The following is a 6,891-nucleotide window of genomic DNA, read 5'->3' as shown; positions in this document are numbered from 1 at the left end:
TACTCTTATATTTTGTTCATGTCCGTCATGTCTTCATTCGTTTGCTTACCTTTGCATGACTGAAATCAGAACGTACCTAATGACTTTGAATCTTGCTTTTTTCATTTAACATTACATCATAAAATTTTCCATATTGCTTCATTAATTTTCATAATCACCATTTTAAATGACTCTATAATCTTTTGGGAATTGAAAATGTAATCTATACTTACAGTAAAAAAAAAAAGAAAAAAAAAACACAAACAAACTTCGGAGACCCCCTACACAGTAAGAGCTAACTCTTCCCCTGAACTCTGACCTTTAAGGCCCCTTACTTAGAAGTAGTGGACAATCCAGTTTCTAGTATGTACATTCAGAAATAGTCTATGCATATAAAGACAAGATGTGAACGTCTTTCGCTCTCCTTTTAGACATAACTAAGACAATACAAGATGCTTGCTTTTGCCCATAATACAGCTTGGTTACCATCTCATGTTCATACATCAAAAGGGGCCTTGTTCTTTTTAACCACTGCATGTATTCTACAGTGTACTGAACCAATATTGATAAGCACTTAGGGTTTTCCCAGGTTTTTTTTTCTGTTTCCCATACCACAAGGTATAATGTTGAAGTTTTGACTCAGCTATCAATTTACAGTAGATGCCACATTCCAAAGGCAGTGCTAGCCTGTATGCAAAATGTACCACAAAAGTAGCTGAGAGCTTGTCACATGATCATTGAAACCTCTCAGCTAAGCTGAGGATATAAAAGGGTGGAGAGGGAAGAGATTGTGAAGGGATTTGGGAGGGCTTCCTCCACCCGTTAAGGTCAAGAAAGACTTTCTTCAACAGGTAACTCAAAGGGCTCAGTATACGTCCCTACAGTCAGGGGTCTGACTTCTGTCTAGGAAACACCGAGGAGGAAAGAAATACTAGAATGATCTCTTAAGGGTATAAAGTGGTGTGGCTCCTGCTGTGCTCATCCTGTGGGCTCAGGATTTTTCCAGAGAAAATTACACAAGTTTTCCCGTGCAGCAGTTGGCTCTAAGTCGGTGCCATCTACACCCCCCTCCCCCTCCCACTGGCTTCCTCTGGTCTGTCAGCTGGAGGCAAGGCCAGCTTTGACCTCTTTGCCCATGAATCACAACCTGTTTCTCTCATATGCTCAGCACAAGTCAGGGGCGGACAGGCCAGGACATCTGGATAAGGTCTGGGTCCAGTTCTCAGGCTGGCTCCTTGCCTTTGACCATTCTTCGGCCCCTAGCCCACCTACCCTGTGGGCTGGGCTGAAATAGAGACCCCGTGGGTCACTGTGCTGAGCCTGAAGGGCTTCTCTCTTCCTTCCTACCACCTGCATCAAGACAGGTGCTTCTTCTCACCCCGCTGCTGCCCTCCCGGGAGAGCCTGCTTTCTGGGCTTCTTTCCCCTCATTTGCTCCTCTTGATCTAGAGGCCAGTTGCCAAGGTCATGACATGCACACACTCCCTACGTGATCTGTCCTTGCAGTCCTTGGGTTGTTCTCTCTCTGCTCCTCCCGCCCTCAACTCTGCCCAGGGCTGGCTGTCCCCAGAACAAGGCATACGCTCAGAGAAGACGAGCCCCTGTTAGCATCCTTGGGAGCAAAGCAAAATTCTGCAAGGAAAGTCACTGCCCATGAAGATAATATCCAACAAGGTGCTTCTCAAACTTTAATTTGCATTGGAAGCATCAGAGGATCTTGCTGAACCGCAGACCCTGACCCAGGATATCTGGATGATGAAAGTGTGCATCTCTAACAAGCTCCCACGTGATGCCAGTGCTGCTAGTCTGTGGACCAAACTTTGAGTGGCAAAGACTTAGGACATTCCAAAGCCAAAGTGACTTTTAAAAAGTCATTCTTTGGGGTCATCTCATAGGTAGAGAGAGCAAACAGAATTAAAAATAAATTACTGGGACTGCCCTGGTGGTCCAGTGGTTGAGAATCCGCCTTCCAATGCAGGGGACGCACGTTTGATCCCTGATTTGGGAACTAAAGATCCCACGTGCCGCGGGGCGACTAAGCCCGCACGCCACAACTAGTGAGACCGCGTGTTGCAACTACAGGGCCCATGTGCTCTGGAGCCCGCACACCATAACTAGAGAGAAGTCCACACACCGTAACCAAAGATCCCGTGTGCTGCAACTAAGACCCGATGCAGCCAAAAATACATAAATAAGTAAATAAATATTTTTAAAAGATACATCCTAAAAAATAAATAAAATTAAAAATAAATTATTTAAATATTGTAAAGCACAAGGGCTTTTATTTCTTTCAAGGATACGTATTATCATGGAGTGGAGTGACAGAGGGCTAAAAAAGAGGGTCCTGTGAATCTGCCGCAACAAAGAGGGAAGCACTAAGATTCACAGGTCTGTTTTCCTGCTACATGTGAGGGCTTCGAAACAGCTTGAAAATGCCTGATTCTCACCCATAGACCAGGGTGCTATGACGGATTCTCTTATCCATGTTTTTTTTTCTTGGCCATTTTTAGGGCGTTTTCTAACCCTCCTTGAGTGTGTTCTTATCTATGCATTGAACAAATGAACAAAGAATTGGATTAGTTTGCTAAGAAATTAGTTTCCTCACTGTACAAAAGTAAACTCTGGTCCCATCACTATGTTGTCACAAAGTCTGTGCACTGTTCAAGTTAATGATGCTTTCCCCAAACCTAAGCCAGGCTCACACCTGTTTCCTTCTATCGCCGCTGCTTGCCCATGGGTTGCTCGGGGTTACATGAATGTGTATTCCTGAGCAAGGCTGGGCAGTCACTGTTGCTGTCCTGCAAGGACAGCCAGAAACAGCTCTTCTGTGATCACCTCTCCCCGCCTGTGCCGGGTCGGGGTGGGGATGCAGGAGGATTGGCAGGGAAGCTAAGAGGCTGCTTTGAGAGGCTGCCAAGTAAAGTGCTGCACGGTTATCTCTGAGTCATCAGGGCAGGGACGAGCTTGGAGGAGTGGGGTTTTCCTGCCAGTATTGTGGTGTCTCTGGGTATGAGCAGATGCAATTGGCTGTGTGGACTGGCAACCAGCCCCGTGGCTACTGCCTCATTTGCATCATGATTTATATGGTTGGGTCTTAGACACTCATGGGTAGGCGTTTTTCTGAAAGGTTTAGACAGACACATGCTTTATGCCTATCTAGGCAAGTGAAGAGTTCCTTGGAGTGAAGAGCAGATTTTTGGCTGTTTCTTAATTTGTGCATTTCTACCAGTGGTGCCAGCTGCTAATGCAGTGATAGCTGCACCTTATGAAAAGCTTCACGTGGGGCCCTTGGCGTTGGAGAGGAGAGGCCATAAGGAGAACTGGTAAATACAGCCCTGGTTTTTGAGGAACTGACAGTCTGAGGCAGGAGGAGAAGCAAAGAAAGATCCTGAGAAATCATGAAGGAACTTCTGTGCAAATGGGTTTAGGAAGCACAAGGGCACGGGGCGGTGACCGTGGAGAGAGCAGAGGTGCTGCAGCCCTAGGGGGCGGGGGGAAGCAGAGGGGAATTCGCTGTGTCCTCTAGGGAGTTACTTAACCTCTCTAGGCTTTAATTCCCACCCTCATCCCCACATCCCACAGCGAAATCCCACAGCAACTGCCAGCTCAGTTGCTTGGAGGATTAAATGAGAGAATGCATATAAGATGTCTGGAGCAGCACCTGCTGTCAGTGGCATCTGTCACAATTATTATTGTCAATAGGATGGAACCGCGGACCAACCATGATGCTGTCTTTCACATTTAGCCTTCCACTGTGAGGAAGGCCTGCCCTGAGCTCCCTCACTCCCTCAAACCTTGGGTTTTCCTTGGAATCGACAGCACCAGTGAATGGCTGGACAGAGGGCAAAGTGCCATCTGTGGCCACCAAACAGGATAGAACAGAATGAGGCTGAGAGGACCACTTGAGGGTAAACGTCAGAAGTGCAACCTCAGGGACAGAGAGCATCACTCACTTTCTACCCCCAGCCAGCTGGCTGGAACGGGTTGGCAGACTGAGAGGTTGCATGATGAGTAGTTACGAGCATAGGGCCAAACCGGGTTCAAATCTCAGCACTGTCACCATTCATATCCCCTTGGGAAAGTGACCTTAACCTCGCTGCATCTCTGTTCCTTGATCTGTCAGATGGAAATAATCATAGTGTTGTTGTGAGAATCAGAGAAGTTAACACATACAAAGGGGTCAGAACAGTGTCTGGCATGGAGTCAACACACTATTCTTTAAAAAAAAATAAAAAAATTATTTATTTATTTTGGCTGCACCGCGTCGGTATCTTTGTTGTGGCACGCGGGATCTTTAGTTGCGGCACGTGGACTTTTAGCTGCAGCACGCATGTGGGATCCAGTTCCCCGACCGGGGATCGAACCACGGCCCCCTGCATTGGGAGCGCGGAATCTTACCCACTGGATCACCGGGGAAGTCCCTGCTATTCTTATTTAGCAGAGATCCTTGGGTATGACGTTCTGGGTTTTGTCCCTCTGCGATAATTTTTGGGGAGGTGGCTGGCCTGTGTATGGTAGTGTGAGGGGGGGCTGTGGCGGCAGAGGACTGAAGACACCCAGGTGGGCAGGCAGAGCCCTGCCTTTGCCCTGGTCTGTGGGTTGTCAGGGAAGGGGAGGATAAGGCTGCTTGCCAGGAGGGAGGAGGATGTGCTTGTCCAGGGTCTTAAAGTTCCTTTAAAGGACTCTAACGAATTTTCTAGGAACATCCATGAGGAGCTCGGGGCCCTGCCCAAGGTGTCATCTCCTCTTGCAGGTGGAGAATGGCTGTGTCTACATGACCCTTCTGGGGCACCATGCCCACCAGCTGCAGCCTCTGCTTCCCAACCCGCCAGCAGCCCCTCAGCCCAGGCACTGGTGCCTAAACCTTACCCTGGCAACATCTGACTTTTCCCACCACTACTTTCCCCTCTTTCGTGTTCCTTCTTTACTGAAACAAAACAAACAAACAAACAAACAAGCAAAAAACCCTTGTTGTGTCATATCTAGTCTTGTAAGTCACTTTAGGTTGCTCTTGGAATAGGCAGAGTATAAATAAATAAACTTGTTCCTGGAGTTCTCGTTTACCTTTCTTCAAGTTTTTACAGCAGTGATTTTCAAACATTTTTTTCAGAGAAATCCCCCCTCCTCCACTTTTTTTTTTTTTTTTTAGATGTGGACCTTTTTCTTAAAGAAGATGTTGGGTGTAGGAGTTTATTAATTTATTTTATTTATTTTTGCTGTGTTGGGTCTTCGTTTCTGTGCGAGGGCTTTCTCTAGTTTGGCAAGCGGGGGCCACTCTTCATCGCGGTGCGCGGTCCTCTCGCTATCGCGGCGTCTCCTGTTGCGGAGCACAGGCTCCAGACGCGCAGGCTCAGTAATTGTGGCTCACGGGCCCAGCCGCTCCGCGGCATGCGGGATCCTCCCAGACCGGGGCTCGAACCCGTGTCCCCTGCATTAGGAGGCGATTCTCAACCACTGCGCCATCAGGGAAACCCGATGTGGGCCGTTTTTAAAGTCTTTATTGAATCTGTGACAATATTGCTTCTGCTTTATGTTTTGGTTTTTTGGCCATGACGCATGTGGGATCTTAGCTCCCCGACCAGGGATCAAACCCACACGCCCTGCACTGGAAGGCAAAGTCTTAACCACTGGACTGCCAGGGAAGTTCCGAGAAATCCTTTAGAAAAATTATTTTTTTAAATTTTTGGCTGCATTGAGTCTTCACTGCTGCTCACAGAGTGTCTCTAGTTGCGGCGAGCGGGGGCTCCTCTTTGTTGTGGTGCGCAGGCTTCTCATTGTGGTGGCTTCTCTTGTTGCGGAGCATGGGTTCTAGGCGTTTGGGCTTCAGAAGTTGTGGCGCACGGGCTTAGCTGCTCCACGGCATGTGGGGTCTTCCTGAACCAGGGCTCGGACCCGTGTCCCCTGCATCGGCAGGCGGATTGTTAACCACTGAGCCACCACGGAAGCCCCGAGAAATCCTTTTTCAAAAATGAAATATTTCGGGCTTCCCTGGTGGCGCAGTGGTTGAGAGTCCGCCTGCCGATGCAGGGGACACGGGTTCGTGCCCCGGTCCGGGAAGACCCACATGCCGCGGAGCGGCTGGGCCCGTGAGCTATGGCCAATGAGCCAGCACGTCCGGAGCCTGTGCTCCGCAACGGGAGAGGCCACGGCAGTGAGAGGCCCGCGTACCGCACACACACACAAAAATAAATAAATTAAAAAAGAAAGAAAGATTTCATAGAAGCTCTACATATATTATATATACCTCGGGTATTGTGGGCTCGGTTCCAGATCACCACAATAAGGTGAATATTGCAATAAATCGAGTCTCACAATTTTGGTGGTTCCCCAGTGTATATAAAAGTTAACCCTGGTGGTGCAATAGTTAAGAATCTGCCTGCAAATGCAGGGAACACGGGTTCGAGCCCTGGTCCAGGAAGATCCCACATGCCGCTGAGCAACTGAGCCCGTGTGCCACAACAACTGAGCCTGTGCTCTAGAGCCCGCGAGCCACAACTACTGAGTCCACGTGCCACAAGTACTGAAACCCACGCGCCTAGAGTCCGTGCTCCGCAACAAGAGAAGCCACCGCAATGAGAAGCCTGCCCGCCGCAATGAAGAGTAGCCCCTGCTCGCCGCAACTAGAGAAAGCCCGCAAGCAGCAAAGAAGACCCAATGCAGCCATAAGTAAATAAACAAATTTATTTAAAAATAGAGAGAGAGAGAAAATAAAAATTTATTAAAAATATTTTATCACTAAAAAGTGCCAAAATAATTACAATAGTAACATCAAAGATCACTGATCACAGATCACCATAGTGTAATAATAACAAAAAAGTTTGAAATATTACAAGAATTACCAAAATGTGACACAGAGACATGAAGCGAGCAAATGCTATTGGAAAAATGGCACCAATAGACATGCTTGATGCCA

The sequence above is a fragment of the Kogia breviceps genome, unplaced genomic scaffold, assembly GCF_026419965.1.
Source record: "Kogia breviceps isolate mKogBre1 unplaced genomic scaffold, mKogBre1 haplotype 1 scaffold_234, whole genome shotgun sequence".
NCBI lineage: Eukaryota > Metazoa > Chordata > Mammalia > Artiodactyla > Physeteridae > Kogia > Kogia breviceps.
This window is presented reverse-complemented; position numbering follows the sequence as displayed.